Below are 17,854 nucleotides of genomic sequence, written 5' to 3' on the forward strand. Positions count from 1 at the left end.
GGCTGCGCCTTCATCTGGGACGGTTGTACGGAAAAGGTCTGTCTGGTGCCTTTCCTGCGAAGGGAGGAATTTACTAGTAGAAACAGAAATATAAGCAGAGCCAACTTTTGCATTTCCAGGGAATAGCAGCTTGGAGTTCACTTATACGTTGCAGGCTTATAGAAGCTTTTTTGTTCGTGTTCACTGAAGCTTTCCATTTCCTTCCTGCTTTCCTAGGGCCAACTGACCTGAGAGCAATAATAGCAGATGGAAAGCGTGCGTATTACGGATTATTAACGATCTGTCATTGCCTGGACTGCAAAAACTTCAATTTTCGTTTTCTTTTCAAACATACGCTGTACCTCAACGCAGAATATACTTTCTCCGATACTAAGAGGGGAAAAAAAAGCAGTATTTGAGGCCCAGAAAAGGGGAGCGTAGCCTGCTGGAAGCATGAAAAAAAGACCTAAACAACCACCCCTTTAAAAGTGCAATTTTGTATTTTATAGCACCACTCAGAAGGTGAGAGGACTGAGAAAAAACAAACTAACGTCGACTGCTCCATTTTATCTGTTCTATTCCTATAGAAATGATTGCATTGCTGTTCCATGTTATATCATGACAAAATGGGCAAAAATTGGCCATTTTCCACTTGGCACTTGTGTTGACCTTATAACCAGAGCTGGATGTATAGCCCTGCCTCACTTTTGAAATATACTGGCAAAGTCAAACTTTGATTTGTTCTGATTTGATTTGATTTGGTTGAGGCAGCATCACTACCCATGGAGCAATGACCTCCTCCGACATACAGCTACTCACCCAACCCATCACTTCCATCAGTTTCTGCCGTTTTCCACCTCAGACCCAGAATATCCTTATACCCTTGAGAGTAGCCATTCTGGTCATCATTTTAAACTGCTGAGAAATCAAAATACCTGGATTCTTTTAAATCCCTGGTGGTATTTAGGGAAGAGTGTGGCAGTCCGTGTTTGCAATTTGTCAGCCCTGGCTGCACACAGGAAAAGCCGTAGCCAATTTTCTGCCTTGGCTGGAGCTCTGGGTTACTAAAATCTCTGGGTGGAGGGACCTGACTTTGTCTCTTATGGAGCAATATTAGGAACAGGGATATTTCTAAGTGTGTTACAGCCAGCCTGGGCAGATGTGGGTGCAGGGGAAGGCTCGCTCTGACCAGGATTCCTTTTTTTCATTTTGGCAGTAGCTTTTTCAAGCAAATAGAACAGGAAGCAGTCCCAGAGGAGGCGCGATGGATGTAAAAGGGAAACTCTCATAGATACAATACAATATATTTTTAATGTGCTTTAATTATTTTTGCTTCATTGTGCTTCTCTGTTTTCCTCCCACCGCTTTGCCTGCCAAGGAAAATTTATTTTAATAGTCTTTCCTGAAAGTGGATAGAAGAAGTGCCGTTCTGAATAATGGCAGTATAATTCCCTGTTTTACAGGAGGTTCACATTTGGTTTCTCTTTCGGTTCTCAGTCCCTTCATGATGTTTCTTAATTTAAGACCCAAACTAGGTTCTCTGTCTTGCTTGTATTATGGATTTTGTATTATGGAGTTTAATTTCCTGGAGAACCCTCATATTATCTTCTTAGGTTTCTTACCTTTTCTGTTGCCGTCTAGCTTATCTAACTCCTCCAGCCCTTTTTTAACTGTCTCATTTACCTTTAGCTAACCCAGCCAAGCACTTGGTGTTGAGTTCTCCAAAGGGGATAAGCTGCTTTAAGAGGTTTTTTCATTTCCCATCTTGGGTAAATTTAGGTCAGTTATAAGCTAGTTTTGGTTTTGTTTCTACTTACTTTCCAGCCTAAAATCATTGATACCCCAACCTTTGATTTGCACAGTCTGTAAAAGGACACTCAAAAATAAAACCATTGTTTCCACTGACTTTAAAAGTGCCCATGAGGATTGATTTTTACTATATGTATTGAGCCAAGAGTGTAAGAAGATTCCCCTCAAAAACTGGGAAGAGCTTGTGATCTCTGGTGAGAGAAACTAGTTGTTTCCAAGAGGGAAAAATAAACAAAAGGGGAAAAATAAATAAAAGAGGAAAAAACCTCTTTTGAGAGATGGAAAGGCTTGGGGTTTGGGTCGTTCCCCCCACTCCCGAAACAACTTGAGCATTTCTCCATGCTGAGTCAAAAAGATCTAAAGCAGTTTCAGTATTTGATTAGTTCTTGCCTTGCAAGTCTGAAATGGCCGAGGAGCATGTGACCCCGTCATTTTACCTTAAGGAGCTTCTTCTGACTGTGAAATCTAGAAACTGCCTCCTTCCACCAAATGAAGGGCAGGAGAGAAAAAAACCAAAGACCCATCAAACAAGGCAGACCAATCTACCCCAGTCATCAGCCAAACTTCAGGAGAGAGTCATCAATTAAAGGAGCTTTTGCCCGCGCCGGGGGCCCTCAGGGCCTGCGCAAGCTGGGCGTAGCAGGGGCCGACTCCAGGTGGGTAAGCGCTGCCTCCACGCATCATCCGCCAACAAATGCCCGCGTCTTGTTTGATACCAGAGGCTGCTGCCACGCAGAGCGCGGCCCGCCGGGCCGCTCAGGCCCGCCGCATCCCGGGCACGGGGAGCCTGCGGCGCTGCGGGCAGGGAAAAGGCGTCGGGCAGCGACACCCGGCGGCGGCGGCAGCGGTGGGCCCCGGCCCCGGCCTCGCTCCCGGCCTCGGCCCCGGCCTCGGCCCCGGCCCGGGCCTCGCTCCCGGCTCCGGCCCCGGCCTCGGCCTCGGCCCCGGCGGGCTTCCGCGGCCTGGGACAGGTGCCCTTCAGTAAATGAACGGTGAAATTCAGCTGCCTGTGCCCCCGCCAAAAACAAAAAAAACCTCCAAAAGAGGTTTGTCTGTCCTTACGTGTATTGCAATGGGGGGGTGGGGGGGAGGGGGAGGTTTGTGGAGAAAGAGGCCCAGCTGTCCTCCCCTTTTATCCCTCTGCCTTCCCCCCATGGCTCGGCGGGGCTCGGTGCTGGTGCTGCAGGCCACCCCCGATGTGGCGTGGCCAGGTCACACTGGACCGGACACCAGGGATGAGCCACGGCGAGAGGCCTTGCCGGCAGCTTCCCTGCTTTGCTCACGGGTTGCGTCTCAGCCTGGGCCCTTGCCCGAGCTGTGCTGCAGCTCTGCCTGTGCCTGGCCACATCCCCGCTGATCCAGACCCTGACCCGGACCCGCTGGCTTTGCCTCGCACCTGCCTCCTCGCTCTGGATGTGTCTGGGAATCGCGGGACTCCTGGCTGCGCTCGGTTAGGACCACCGGACCTGCTCTGCTTGCCTTGCACAGGTACCACGGGGCTGCCCTGCGCCCGTGAGGATGCTGCTTTGGGCTGCTTGCTGTCACCCTCAGCTCCTGGATCCCGTTCCCCTATGAAGCCGCCTGCTCTGGTGGCTCCCAGGCACTCTCTAGATCTTCAAGTTGTGCCATGAGGCTGTCAGTAGAAAAGTAATTTTGGACTTTATTTAGTTTGGTACATTGAGCTGGGAAAATTCACGTCCTTATTTTTCTTGTTATTTACAGTCACTTCTGGTGACTTCACCTGACCAGCAGCTTAGCGCATTTCAGGTGGTATATGGTGAAGACACTTTTTCCAGTGTCCCACAACTCTGTCCTTAAACCAGTTTGGTTTAGGATGCTGTAGGCTGTGATCTGCCCTGAATGCCAAGGATATGTTCCAGAGCCTGGGAGTCAGCATAGCATGGCAGGGTTTGAGTATTATCCTTTTTTCTCCCAGCCTTTTCAATAAGACAGTAAGTAGAGTTTGCCTAAGAGCCACTGAGCCAAAATTCCCTCTGAGCAAGTTTTCCTTAATGCCTTTATTTTATATAAGAAAAAAAAAAAAAAAAGAAACAAAACCCAAAATACTTAAGTTTCTGGATTAATAGTGAAATATGAGATAGGCGTAGACTAAAAAATCATATACAGCTGTCTCTGGAAAGTATTTTCACACTTGAATTATTGTTGGACCAGTAGCCTTTGGCATCAACTGTGCAGAATAAAGCCCAATATCTAATAAAACCAAAGACCATCTTAAGGCACTGAGTTAGTACAAACCAGCCACTGGTGTACCTCCTTCAGCACAGCACCATGATACAACTGACCATACCCTTGACAACTCTAGGAGCCTGCGGTGGAGCAGCTACAACTTGTGTTCAACTCAGGGCTCATTCCAAGTGTGGGCAAAGCCTCGGGCTGGGGTGAAATGCAGCTTGGGAAGGGCCGCTGCAAACTCTGTAGGCCTGCACGGAAATCAAGTGGCACACAGATCCTTCACCAGATGGGCGAATTTATTTCCTCAGCAGTTTTGTGGTTCTGGCAAACCAGAACATTGCTATACACATCTGGGGATGTGTATGATGCACCACACTTGTGCTGCCACAAATCGCCCACCCACAGAAGAGTATTTTCCTGATGTCACTGAGCTGTTTCAGGTGCTTGTGTTATCTGCAACTGTATATTCCTTTTGTGCATATTTACATTTCACTGCTGTGGCCAGCAGGCTGAGGAAGGTGATTCTCCCCCTCTACTCCACTCTCGTGGGACCCCACCTGAAGCACTGCATCCAGCTCTGGGCTCCCCAGCACAAGAAAGACATGGACCTGTTTTAGAGCGGGTCCAGAGGAGGGCCACAAAAATGGTCAGAGGGCTGGATCACCTCTCCTGTGAAGAAAGGCTGAGAGAGTTGGGGTTGATCAGCCTGGAGAAGAGAAGACTCAGGGTAGACCTTATTGTAGTCTTTCAATACATAAAGGCGGCTTGTGATGGAGAGAGACTTTGTACCAAGGCCTGTAGTGACAGGACAAGGGGCAACAGTTTTAAACGGAAAGAGAATAGATTTAGATTGGACATAAGGAAGATGTTTTTTGCCATGAGGGTGGTGAGGCACTGGAGCAGGTTGCCCAGAGAAGCTGTGGTTGTCCCATCACTGGAAGTGTTCAAGGCCAGGTTGGATGGGGCTTTGAGCAACCTGGTCTAGTGGAAGATGTCCCTGCCCATGGCAGGGGGGTTGGACTAGATGATCTTCGAAGGTCCCTTCCAACCCAAACCATTCTGTGATTCATTCTATGATTCTATTTCATGACTAATTACTTCATATGCGTTGAAGAAGTTTCAGTAACTTCCTAAGTGTGTTCTTCACACATGTAGATAAAAAGATTCGCTTAGATGTCCAGCTGAGATGGATGCACAGTTACCACAGCTCAGCTGGCAGAGGGGAACTCACTGGTTGTGGCATACCTCAGCCCAAGGGAAAGTCTCAATTCCTCCTGTTTGCGACTGACATTTGAAGCGGTATGAACACATCCCTGTGTAAGTATGCATAGGGTTTTTCTTCCTTTGTAGAATGGAAAGCTTTCATGAGCTTCAGGTAGGAACTATGTACAATGTTCTTATACACTTGACTCACTGCAGCTAATAGTTGTGAAGGCAAAAATGTTTTCGAGTGGGAAGCATGGGACTGGAAACCACAAGCTGAATGAAACCATATGAGGGGACTCAGGGGCCGATGCAGTTGCAGTTAGTCTGTGTTGGGTAGTTATCCTCACAGGTCAAATGGAATAAATTCTTTGATCAGGATTTCTCCAGAAGAGCAGCAGTGTAGCAAGATTTCCAGTCAGAGAAAAACACTGTATCAGAATAAAAAGCACCCCAGATTGAGCTGAACTGCCGTGCTTTGCACAGCTACGAGAGGGTGGAAAAAGCCTTGGTGGGTAACACAGATGGCAGATCTATAAGCCTCAATAATTAAAAGATTAAGAATTTATCATTTTGTGTCAAATTAGGATAATAATTCCCAAAGGAATATGTGGAATAAAATCCTTGACTTCCTGAGGAAGAAGCATGGTTTCTGAATTTTGGGATATCCATTTTGTGCTATCCTTTGGGACTTACTACCTTTTTTTAAACATTAACAATAAAAGCTGCTTTTTCCATTTAAGTTAAAACCAACCATCTGTGTGCATAAGGGTCTTTTCCTCCGAGACAGAGATACTGGGTTTCCAATCTTCCTACTTCTCTGGCATTTGTTAGTCCATTAATCATAAGATTTAGCACTCCTGTAGTGCTGTAAATCTCCAAAACTCCCTCCTACCATGAGGGCCCTCATTCTGTAAATGAATTTAAGTGGGTGGATCACTGGGCTTGGGCAGAGCCCCGTGGAAAACAGCAGGGCCTCCCGAAAATGTAAGTGGGTCTGAGGCCTGAGATACGGTCCCTCCTGGGAGCAGTGTTGTCCTCTACACTTTTTTCCAGCTGGAAACTCTAAGATGTAGCTGATGGCAAGGAAGAGCCTACATCTGTGACAATGTTTGGAACCTCTGGTCACTCAAGAGGGGAAAAGGAGGCCTTTACTGAGCATTATAACGTGCTTTACTGTCCTTTAAAACTGGATCTAAGGCTCTTTGTGAGGGTTATTTAATGACATTATTTACCTAGATACTGACACAGAACACTTGTAGCACCTCCTTCCCCATAAAAGTTGGTAAGGGGGTTCCCACTGAAATTATTTCAACTTTGCTGAATACCTGAAAAAATCCTTGAAGTGGGATATGGGATTGAAATGACATGTCTTTTTCCCTCCAAACCAAATTGTTGTACTTTACCTCTTTGGACTAACCTATGTTCAGACATATGTTTTCAATTACATTGAGGTATAACTGCCTTGCTTGGTGTTGCTTTGCTTCATGGGAGTTGTAGTTTAGGTCTCATTTTGTGCCCTGATTTTGGTTCCCTGGAGAACAGCCTCTCCCCTCTGGCTGGGCTGGCCAGGAGATATATGGGGGCTATATGGGGCAATGCATAGCAACGCAGAAATGCAGTTCAGTAAAATACTTCATCTTGCTTTGACCCAAAATATTTTATTCAAAGTAAAATTGTCTTCAGCTCTCCATCCCAAGTTGGAAGAAAACAAGATGCTGAAATAGCAGACTTTCCTGCAACATAGAAGCTCTGTTTTTCATTTGTCCCAATTCCCATTCTATGCCCAAAGGTGCTGTGCCTTGTTGCTGCTTCTTTTTTTGGTACAACATTAATTACATTTCATCTTCAGGGTGAAGAGGGATACGTACTCTGGAGATTAAGGGGGGGATTTTTTGAGAAATGATGCTGAGTGTTTACGTTTGTAAGTGTTCAAGACACAAAGTCTCACTTTCAGAAGTAACTTACAGTCTGCAGTGCCCCACAAACTGAAAACAGAAATTAGGGTCCTAATTAGTTATTAAGAGAAGACTTTCTAGTTGACTTAATTAGTAGAATATCAGGTGTAAGTCAATTCTGTGCTGAAGTCTCAAACCTCTTGATAGATATGGTGAGAACTATTTGAATTTCAAAGTGACTTTCAAGTTATTTTAAACAGAAAATTGTGTGTCTATATGTAAGGAGAATATTATATTTTAATTTTTTCATAACCGACAGCTCCTAGGATTTCCAGGTGTCACTGTTTCTCGGTGGGTTGTACAATTTTGGTGGGGTTTTGTTTTGTTTTCTTAAGAGGTGGTCAAAAAAGAGATGTGCAACAAGTTCTACTCACTGAATAGAGGTGCTGAAAATGTTGAAGAAATTTTCTGAAAGCTGCCTGAGATTAGCTTTATAATGGATTCTTTAGATTAAAAAATAAATAAATCCAGGTTTTAAATAAGCATTGCTTTTATGGTTAAAGTAATTTATCTTCACGTCTTATAGAAGCATGGCTCAATCCAGCCTTGGATATTAAAGAAATAAAGTTCAAAGATTCACTATTAAATATTTAAAACTCACTACTTTGGATCAAGAGCATCTAGAATTTGTCAGTAAGAACAATGCTATTAACCAAGTCAGGCTGCTACCAGTTTTCATACCAATCATTTATATTCAAGCAGTATTTATCATGTGCTGAATGCTGTCCACACACATGGGAGGACACTTGTCCTTTCCTGAAAATCTTGCAGTCACTGGCAAAGAAAAAAGCATTTTATTTGCTGAAGGCTGAATAGGCCCTTCAAACATCTGCATGCTGTTAAACAACACAGAAAATAATAATGGCTATAAAAATAAAGTAATGAGCTGTAGCTTCCTCCATACCTGGCTTCAAAGACACAGGCCCCCTTCACCACAGTCACTGAGCCTTTTGTTTTTAAAGATCAACCTCTTCACTCTGGAGCTAGCAACAGACTGACTTACTTTTGTGCTTGTATCACAGCAGAGAGAAAAGAGCAGCTTGCTGATAGCTCTTATTTGGACTGCAGTCACTGCAGCCTGACTAAGATCTTCTGTTGCATTTCTTCATCTCAGGAGGAGGAGGAACACCTGGTTCCCCGCACCCAAGCACAGTCCCAGCTGCTGCTTTCCTGCTCCCTCAATAGATGTTTCTATGCCAGTAGGACCGATAGCGATGGTTTTCTAATGACAGCATTTCCCCTAGTGCCTTATATGTTCTGCCTAGTAAACCTTTTGGAATGATAAGATGGATTCAGCCCATTTGTGGCAGAAGGGAGGATTGTGTGGGGCACCTGAGGGGGAGGAAGGAAGCAGGAACCCAAATTGCTGCCTGTTTAATAGCTGGACCAAAAGCGTAACACCATACAGCATTGTTTTATTTAGGTTCGGCATGGTGCTTTCGATTATGCAGCTATCTTGCCACCATTGCAATGATGCAGTGTCAATGCATCACTGAAGTCCACCTGTACCACCTTCTGTAGCAACCAGCAATCCTTGACCCAAAACCTTAGCAGAGAAGACAAAAAGCAAGTGTGGGATGCGTTCACAGAGGTCATGCAGCATATCGGAGACAGAAACAGTACCCTCTGCCTGAGTCCAGCGTATTTTCTGTTACCTCTGCCACAGCTCCCTGCAGCAGAGCAGGGTTGATTACTGTGTGAATGAGGAGAGCTGCTGGAAGCTGCTGGACTGCTAGCCCTAATCACAGCCCCAGGGCTACATGACAAATAGCATCTTTTACCACTTTATTAGATACAGTGGCCAATAATTTGACAAGTAAAAATTGATTTTCCCCTTACAAACTTCATATGAGCAGCCTGGACATTAATGAACCATTACATTTCTCATCCTTTTCTCATCAGAGAATTCACTGGGAATTTCCCCTTCTTCCCCCACTGACAAACCAGCTCTAGCGCTGCCCATCTGCAGCTTTAAAGATCTCTGTACCACTGCTAATGGGAACAAGGCAGTCAAATTCTAAATGGGATGTAACTTTAATTTTTTTTTTCCTCTTTATTTTGTCCTAAAGCCGGTGCTGCTACCTCCTGAGGACTTCAAGGAAATGTGCTGTGGTGTCTCAAGGCAGGACCAGCCTCAGCTGCCTGTTGTGCCCTCTGCTGGAGTTCAGGAGCTGGAGGGAGGCTGGAAAGGTGAGCAGTAGTTTGGATGCTCCACTCAGGAGAGTGGCTTTTGCGTCACTCAGGGAATTTCAAGGTGGAATCCCTGGGAATCAGCTGTAAAGCAGAAAGATGCTCAGGAGATCTGGCTGGTTTATAAAGAGGAGTTCTGGAGAACTCGGGGACACGTCATCCCCTTGTTGAGGAAGACAGGGAATTTTACAAGGTGCATTTTATGCTCTGACAAAAGAGAACTTATAAAAGCATTGCTTAGGTACTTGGACACAAAACACAGAAAGCCAAAGCTCAGCTTGAGATATAGCCAGCAATGGGCATTAAGGAAATGGCTGGTTAAGTGGGTGAGGAGAGAGTGGTGGAGATATCTTGACTTTAGTGAGGCTTCCCTATAGTGTCTCCTACAGCATTCCCATTTGGAAGGTGAGGAAGTATGGGGTAACCAAAAGGACTGCTGGGAAAATTGGCTGGATTGCCAGACTCAAAGGATACTGCTCAGCGGCTCATAACCTGACTCGTGGCTGGTAGTGGGTAATGCAGAAGTGAATATTGGGGGTAATGCAGAAGTGAATATTGGGTCTAATACTGTTCAACACCTTTAGCAGTGACTGGGAGGAGAACACAGAGTACACCCTCAGCATCTCTGCAGGTAACACCACAGTAGGGAAAGTGGCAGAGACAAATGGCAGAGCCTTAATCCAGAGAGACCTCAATAACCTCAAGAAAAGGACTGACAAAGACCTGTTGCAGGACTTCAGTAAGGACTCCTGTGAAGTTCCACACTGGGGCAGAATTGCCCTATGTATCAGCAACTGGCTGAGCAGCAATTTTGCTGAGAAGGACCTGGAAGTTATGATGGATGCTCGGTTGAATATGAGCTGACAAGGCACTCTCACGGCAAGCAAGGCAAACTGAACAGTAGATCACATTAGGAGGAACATGGCCAGCAGACCATGGTAAGTTCCTGTCTCCTCCTGCTCAGTGCAGCTCAGCCCACACCTGGAACAGTATGTCCAAAGAAGGATGTGGAGAAACCGAAGAGGGTCCAGCAGAAAGCTACCGGATGGTAAGGAGCCTAGAGCTCATGTCCTGTGAAAAGAGATTGAGAGAGATGGGCATGTTTAGTCTAGCAAGGAGGAGACTAAGATGTTATCTAACAGCTGCCCACAAAGTACTTGAAAGGCAGAGCCAAACTCTTCTCAATAGTGATTGAACTGAACAGTGAGTGCCGGTCTGCACTATGCTGTAGCTGTACCTATCTTCCGTCCTGTCTCCTGGATAGACCTTGGGCCTATGTCTTGTCTGTGGCCTTATCTCCTCACCAGGCTTTCTGGGTGGACCCTGGAGCTGGTTCATCACATCACCTGGTTGGGGGCTGTTAATGGACTCTGTTCAGGTCCTGTGGGACTGTGCCGGAGGGGTGGGTGTGTGAGGGCACTGCTTGTGCTCTGGTGATGCTCGGCTCCTGGTTTGTCCTTCCTTGGGGAGTAGTTTCCTCCCATACCCCTTGCTGCTCCTTGATGGACCTCTGTTTTCAAGGCCAGAACTGACAATTATATTATATACTTAAACCTTCAGTGCAAGGAATAAACATTTACCTGGTTGAACCTTTGACACTAATAGCCTTTGACTGACTGAATGTATCTACCAGGAAAGCACATGCTTCTGGGGATTTCTTTGCTTCAGGTAGTTCTCTTGGTTAAATCGAAGGTGATGCTCAAATCATGTTGGATTTCCATTTGGAACTTTTAAGACTTTTACTAAGTGAATGGCTATATTACAGAATATTTTGTATTTTAAATGATATTTATTACAGGACAATTTCTGCTTGTTTTAAATCTTGCAACTTCATGCTGTAGCTTATCTTGTGGTTAAAGCCCTCCCCCCTCCCCCCCCCAATCTTTCTCAGTAGCTGTTGCAGCAATTGAGCACGGAGCATTGTGAACAGTCCTCCTTCCTTGATGAGGGTGAATTTGGATGCCCAGCAATTGCTTAAATGTAACATTAACCATTTGGCTGCTGATGAAAGATGTTTGAAAGGGGAGGGAATCTACAAGTTTCCAAAGCAGAATCAATCTGCTCTGAGTGAATTATCATTTTGATATAACGAAGCACTGATGCCTGAGGAAATTCAATCACTTCTCTTTTCTTTCATATGTGTCCCAGAAAGCCAGAAGAGAGCGGCACAGAGACAAATGAAAAAACAATCACTCCTGCAGAAAATGGTAAGATACCCTTGTCCCGTAACCTCCCTATCTATGCCCTATTATGAGTATCTTCAAAACTGATTTCATTCATGGACAGAGCCCAGGACAGCAACCCAGTGTTTCTCTCTCTTCATAAAGTCTTGCTTCATAAGCTCCATTTCCCTCGGTTTTCATAGCAATTTGCAGCATGGTGTGCTAGACGCCAGCCTTGTGCGGATGGCAGGGCAACAGATCGATGCCTTCGGTAAGAGCACCACCTTTGGAAGCTGAATTGCACCCAAGGCCTTTGCAGTTGCTCTCTCAGACCTACAGCAACTCCCTGTCTGATTTACACGGGAGTCGCAAGTGTCCTCATCATCCTCAAGTCTGGAGTGTTTATTTAGGTGCCATCATGGGCAGAAATTCATGCGGTCTTTCTTCTGCTGAAGTCTCATCTACAGCCTAGAGCTCAGCTTAGGAAACTCGGTAGCTGGGTACAGATGGGTCCGAAGACATACCAAACTTTAGGCACCATGGTTTTAAAAATCACATTTTAGAAAAATGAAATTCTTAACTGAATAATAATGTGGACAATATTTCACTGTTGCAAACAGGGCTTACCAGGTGGAGATTCCTGAGGAAGAGATGATCTGAAACAGAAGATAACAGTAATTAACTGCAAGGCTTAATGCTTTAAGATGGGAGGTAAGACTATTACTGCTGTTGAAAAGCAGGAAAAGCTGAAAGGTGGAAATAATTATCCTGGAACTTAGTCATGTTCAAAAAAGTGCATTTTAAAGATTTAAATCATCAGGATCTCTGACTTGACTTTCGGCAACACAGTGACACCCTCGTGTCCTTTTTCCTCAGGCAAGCGCGGCAGGGCAGTACCTCAGGGCTGCCTTGCAGGGGGCCAGCTCCTGGCTGGCCCCCCCAGCCCGCTCCGCCGGGCTCCCACGCAGCACCACGGGGCGAGCAGCGGGACGGGACGGCCTCTCGCCTTTGGGGGGGGAAGACCCTTTCTTCGGGGCTTTCTTCTGTGAATTCGGGGTGTTACCCTGCCAGGCAGCCTCATCTGACAGCGCTGCCTTTCTTAATATGTCATGTGGTTGGTAGAATTGTTAGAAAGACCAGTATAATTTTTAAGCGCTTTATTTCACCGTTTACCAAGGTGACACCAGCACTTTGACGGCTTACCGAATGTCAGGAGGACTCGGTAAAAGCTAGGACTTAGGCTCCCGAGGATTTGTTTAATTTTTTTTTAACATTTTTAAATTTTAAAATTCTGAATTTAAAAAAAATAATAATTTTTTTTATTTGCATTTACTGGGGAGAGGCCGCCGCCAGGCCTCCACTTCCCCCGGCGGCGGCGCCAGGTGGCGCCATGGCGGCGCGATCCGCCGTGGCGGAGGACGGGCGCGGGTTCGGGCCGGGCTCCTCACCCCGGGGCCGGGCAAGGCTCCGCAGCCCGGTGCCGGCTCGGAGGAGCTGAAGTGCCTGTAAGGGGCACTGGAGGCCGCAGGGTTGTTTTGGGGAGGAGGCAGGACCTGGGGTCGTCGGTCGTTTGTGAGTGCAAGCTGGTGCTTTTCGGCCCCACGCAGGGACAGTGCAGGGCTGCCTTGTGCCTCAGGCAGGCCCTACCCACCACCCCGCCCCGTCTGCAGATCCACAGGGAAACACGGCGTTTCCCTCTCAAACTGGATCGCATCCGTTCAAAAACAGCGGAGAAAGGGTGCGTGGAGACACTGGTGGGTCTGCTTTAGAAAGACAGACTTTGCCTTTGATGCTATTTGCTATTGGGAGAGGGGAGAGAAAGGGGCAAACAGGTGCTTTTTGTTTTTCCTTAATTGGAAAGAAAACTTCACCTTGTTTTATGTGTGCATATACCTGCACGCTGCTTTTCCAGCCCCTCCGCTCCTGCTCTCACACGCCATGGTTGTGGCTGCTGTTACCTGCTGTCCGTTCAGGCCTTGTGCTTTGCTGTTGTTACCGACTTGAGTTTAAAGCATCAAACCACAGATTTCCTAACATCAAATTCTGCCTTCCTCACAGCCCCCTCCCTTGCCCCAGGTGGTTTCTACCAAGCTGGAGCAGTTGATCAGTCACCAAAACATAAAGGACCCCCCTTGACGGATGGTGGAGCTTCTCTAAGCCGTGTGGAGGCGCAGGCCCAGAGGGGCTGGCGCAGTTCCTTCGCAGCCCACCGCTACGCGTGGTGGTCCCTCGTCTTTGCCGGAGGCTCGTGGAGTACCGCCACGGCGACGTGAAGTGTCCTACGTCAGTCCATTTCAAAACAGTTCGATCTTGCTCTCAAGTGTTTATGTGATGCAGTTTCCTCTGCCATACAGAACCTGATGGGTGTTTGCCTGGAGCGGGATGTCCCGCAGCGTGAGATGAGTGATGAATGCTGGTTTTTCTCTTACTCTGAGCGGTGGTTAGTGTCTGCCGATGCTCTAGTGTCACTGTCAGTCCAAGTGGTGTCACTGCCACCAAGAGGAGCAGCCCACTCCTTACCTCTCACCCCTCACTCGCTGGCACTGCCTTTTGTGGGATTGCACAGTGATCGGATCCAGCTGAGAGCCAGAAAAAAAAGGGGGGGGGGCGGTGTTTGTTTTCAGTGGGATCAATTCCTTGCTCCGAACACTTGAATAAGCAAAACAGAGGACTTGGCCTGGGCACAGGAACAAACCGCGTGGGCAAGGAGGGAACACAGTGTCCCCATCAGCTAAAACTGCTGCTGGAAACTTGTGTGTCAAAAGATACCCTGGGGGCTCTTGACATGACAGTTGTTGAGACATAATCTTCCACACCTAGACATTTCTGGACTTACCCAGTGAGCTAGAAGTGGAGGAGCTAGAAGTGGCGTGGCGATAGCAGCACACATTCACAAAGTGGTTTTTTTCCTTGAAATACATACTCACAACTCTTTTAACTTAAAGAAAGAAAGAAAGGAAGGGGAAAAAAAAGAAAGAAGGAAGAAAGAAAAAACACCCCAAACCAAAACCCCAAACATGTCAGTTTTTAAAATATGGCCATTCTATTCCTGGATTGTTTTTCTAGTGCTGCACCATTAAATGGAGAAGTCTTTTCCACTTCCCTTTCCCTCTCCCTTTCCTGTGGCAATATACAGATGGACCTTAAAGAGAGAGAGGGGGGAAAGGTGCCCTGTTGATTCTTGTGAAGATTCTGCTTTTGTTCTTTCTTTGTTACTAGATTATAAAATGAAAACAGATGTTTCTTCTCTTTACAACGCACTGTATGGCCTGTCTAAACATAAGGAAAACAGCACTTCTGCAGACAGTGCTAAGTTGCATCTGAGGCTGCAGACATCTTTATCATGAGACAGTTGCATTGTGGTGGATACTTTAATGAGACCTGCATCCAAAGTCCTGCAACATCACAGTTCGGGATTTAGTTGGCTTCTGTTCCCATTATAAACTTATAATTTCCAAGATTCTCTAAATTTTTTAAATGAATGAGTGAAAAAGTGGGGGAGGCACATGTGTTCATCTGCCTGCCTGTCTTTCCTGCATGCAAAACAAACACACGCCCATTTGTTTCAGAAAAATAGTTTGCTAGAGATCTATCTACCAGCCAGCGGTTCACATGTAGGGAATACCTTTTGCAGGAGATTAAGTACTTTATCTCATGAATGAAAATATAAATAGTCTTTAAGGAGTGAAAGCAGACCAATAGACTTTGCTTTTTAAGCCAGGTAATGCTTGTTGCTGAGATTTTGTTACAATAACTTATAAATTGGGATCCTCTGTTTTCAAGTTTGTAATACGGCAGTTGTGGCTGCCTGATGTAGAAAAGCCGTAGAAAAGAGCTCTCCTTGGGCAGACAGAAGTGCCAGAGTGGGCACCGGTTTTGTGAATAGAAATGCTGAAGACACATGGATATTGGCAGATGGGAAACACTGAGTATCGCTGGGCCAGAGTCACCAGTGCACTGGTAGGAAAAATCCGAGGCCACATGAATACGCTCATTTAAACAGTTATGCAGAAGTTAAACCTTGAAAGCATTCACACTAACAGTCAATCATGTTTCTCATTTCGCAGTTGTGTTTCTCCATAGGACGTTCCTGCAAGTTTGCAGGGAAATAGCTTTGGCTTTATTTAGAGCTAATTTTCGCTAACAAAAATAACCTTTATGCTTTTCTCTTGCTTATGTGTAAGTCTGGAAAATCTTGACTCCTGAGCACCAGATGGGTTAATGCAATAACATTTCTTACTGAAACAGCTGATAGTGGCCAGGTGCTACTCTGACTAGTGCTCCATGCCAGTGACCTTCTCCCCTCATCTCGGCATTTTTGGATGGCAGTCATACGGCCCCAGAGGCCAAGCCATAGAAGCTAATTCACTGCCCAAGGCATCTGCTCCTTGGCAAGCTCCATGGGCATCTGCATAGGTGGCTCTTCATAGCTTTTCTTTCTGTCACATGGCCAGGTACCCGGGGGCGCAGCAGGGGACCTGCTTTGCTGTTTTTTTGCTTTTCTTTGGGTTTTCTGGATCTTCCTAAATAGACCGAGAGGCGTTTTCTTTATAAGGAATGGGCTGTACATCCCATATGTCCCTCTATTGTTCATGCTGGGATAATCTACACTGAAACAGGATCTTTGTTTCCGGCACCCCTGTCTCTCTCCCTGTACGCAGGCTGAAGTCATAACCCTCTCTGGGCGTCCTTAACATTGGTTACTCTAGCAGCAATTGTGTTTTTGTAGACAGCTGTTTATAATTTCAGGTCTATGAGGGAACGAGTGACAAATTTAAAGAAACAAAGCTACTTGGGAGACTTTACCCTATTTGCTGGAAAGAAGTAAGGAAAATTTGGGGAAAACAAAACAGCTGGAAGGCGGGGAGGCATCGCAAGAAGTGGGTAGTTGCAAAATGAACCTTATAAGGGAATAGCTGCTTGGCCTCACCAAATTTAGAGGACTAGACCTGGAAACGCATACTAGATGATTGCGTTTTGCACCAGCTTGAGGCAGGAAGCAGGATGAAACAGTTTTGCAGCTCTTGTAATAAGCTATGAGGTGGATAAACCATGTGCTATTTGTTTTTTTTAAGGAATGGAAAAAAGACGTCCCCCTCTGTTGTCATTCAACAGCAGGATGGCAGCATTCACCTTTCCTCCCCCTTCCCCAGGCTCATCTGCTGTCAAACGCCTTTCCTCCCCGCTTCCGAGGGTCAGCTCCCCTTGTTTTCACCACAGGTTACATGCAGTCCCTCCCAATCCTTTCGGTGAGGTGACGGGTGGCACAGGACGTTAGGGTTGTATGCTTAATGGTTTTTATCTGCTGCTCTTTGCTTCCTAGTGAGTGTTCCTCTAGGCTTCCCAGTGTTGCTGCCCTGGTTGTGGGACCGTCACAGGCTGCAGTCCCTCAGGGGTGTCCCTGCCCCAGTGTGGGTTGCCTTCTTGAAGACTGCGTCTCCAGCCATGCCCCCAACATTGTCTCCCTCCATGTTTTCCTAATGCTCCTCTTCATATATCTCCTCACATGTCTTCTCCATGTTTTTCCTGCATCTCTTCACCTGTCTCCAAACACATCTCGTCACTGAACACCTCTCCTAATGGCTGCCATTCATGCTTACTTATGTTTGAGTGGAGGTGCCACATGCTCCTTCGGTTGGACTTTTGACTCACCATGGGCTGGTCCTGTCTGTTTCAAAGCCATAGGAGACAGCTATGACTGGCCCAGGGCAGTTCATGGCCTTCTTCCACACAGGTCACCCCCACAGCCCCTGCCACTCAAACCCTGCCAGTTTTGCCCAGGGCGCCTCCTTTTCCCAAACTCTGCCTGCTTTGCCCAATACACCTCCTTTGTGTCTCTGCCCAACAACCTGCCCATCTCCTGCAGCGCACTGCTGCCTTCTGTCTCTAGCTCATCCCAGGTTTTACTTGCAAGGAAAGCTACTTTTGAAGTATTGGTGGTTATCTGGTATGACTTACATACTGGAAAAAATGCAGGCTTTTTTCCCCATTAAACCCTTGTTCCTGGAATCACATGATTAAACTTCCACTATATTTTTAATGTAAACTCATGACCCTTGCGCTTAAAGAGAAAATCTTGAAAAAGTAAACTGTAGAAGGCAAATTAAAAAAAGAAATATTATGGGAATTAATTATTTTTGTCTCTGAGCTTTTGGAGCCAGTTCATAATGTGTAAGCCTTAAGGGTTTACAGTACCATGGAAGGAGCTGCTTCTCTGTTGTGTCCATATCTGCAAAACTATAATAACCTCTGTAACTCTTTTGTGTTACATCCCTACCAAATATGTTAGTTTACATTTCAGCACATTTTTGTCAGCTTAGGTCACAGCCTACAGTGCTCTACAAACTACTAGTTGAACGG

Source organism: Platalea leucorodia (genome assembly GCF_965183815.1).
Source record: "Platalea leucorodia genome assembly, chromosome: 4".
Classification (NCBI taxonomy): Eukaryota; Metazoa; Chordata; class Aves; order Pelecaniformes; family Threskiornithidae; genus Platalea; species Platalea leucorodia.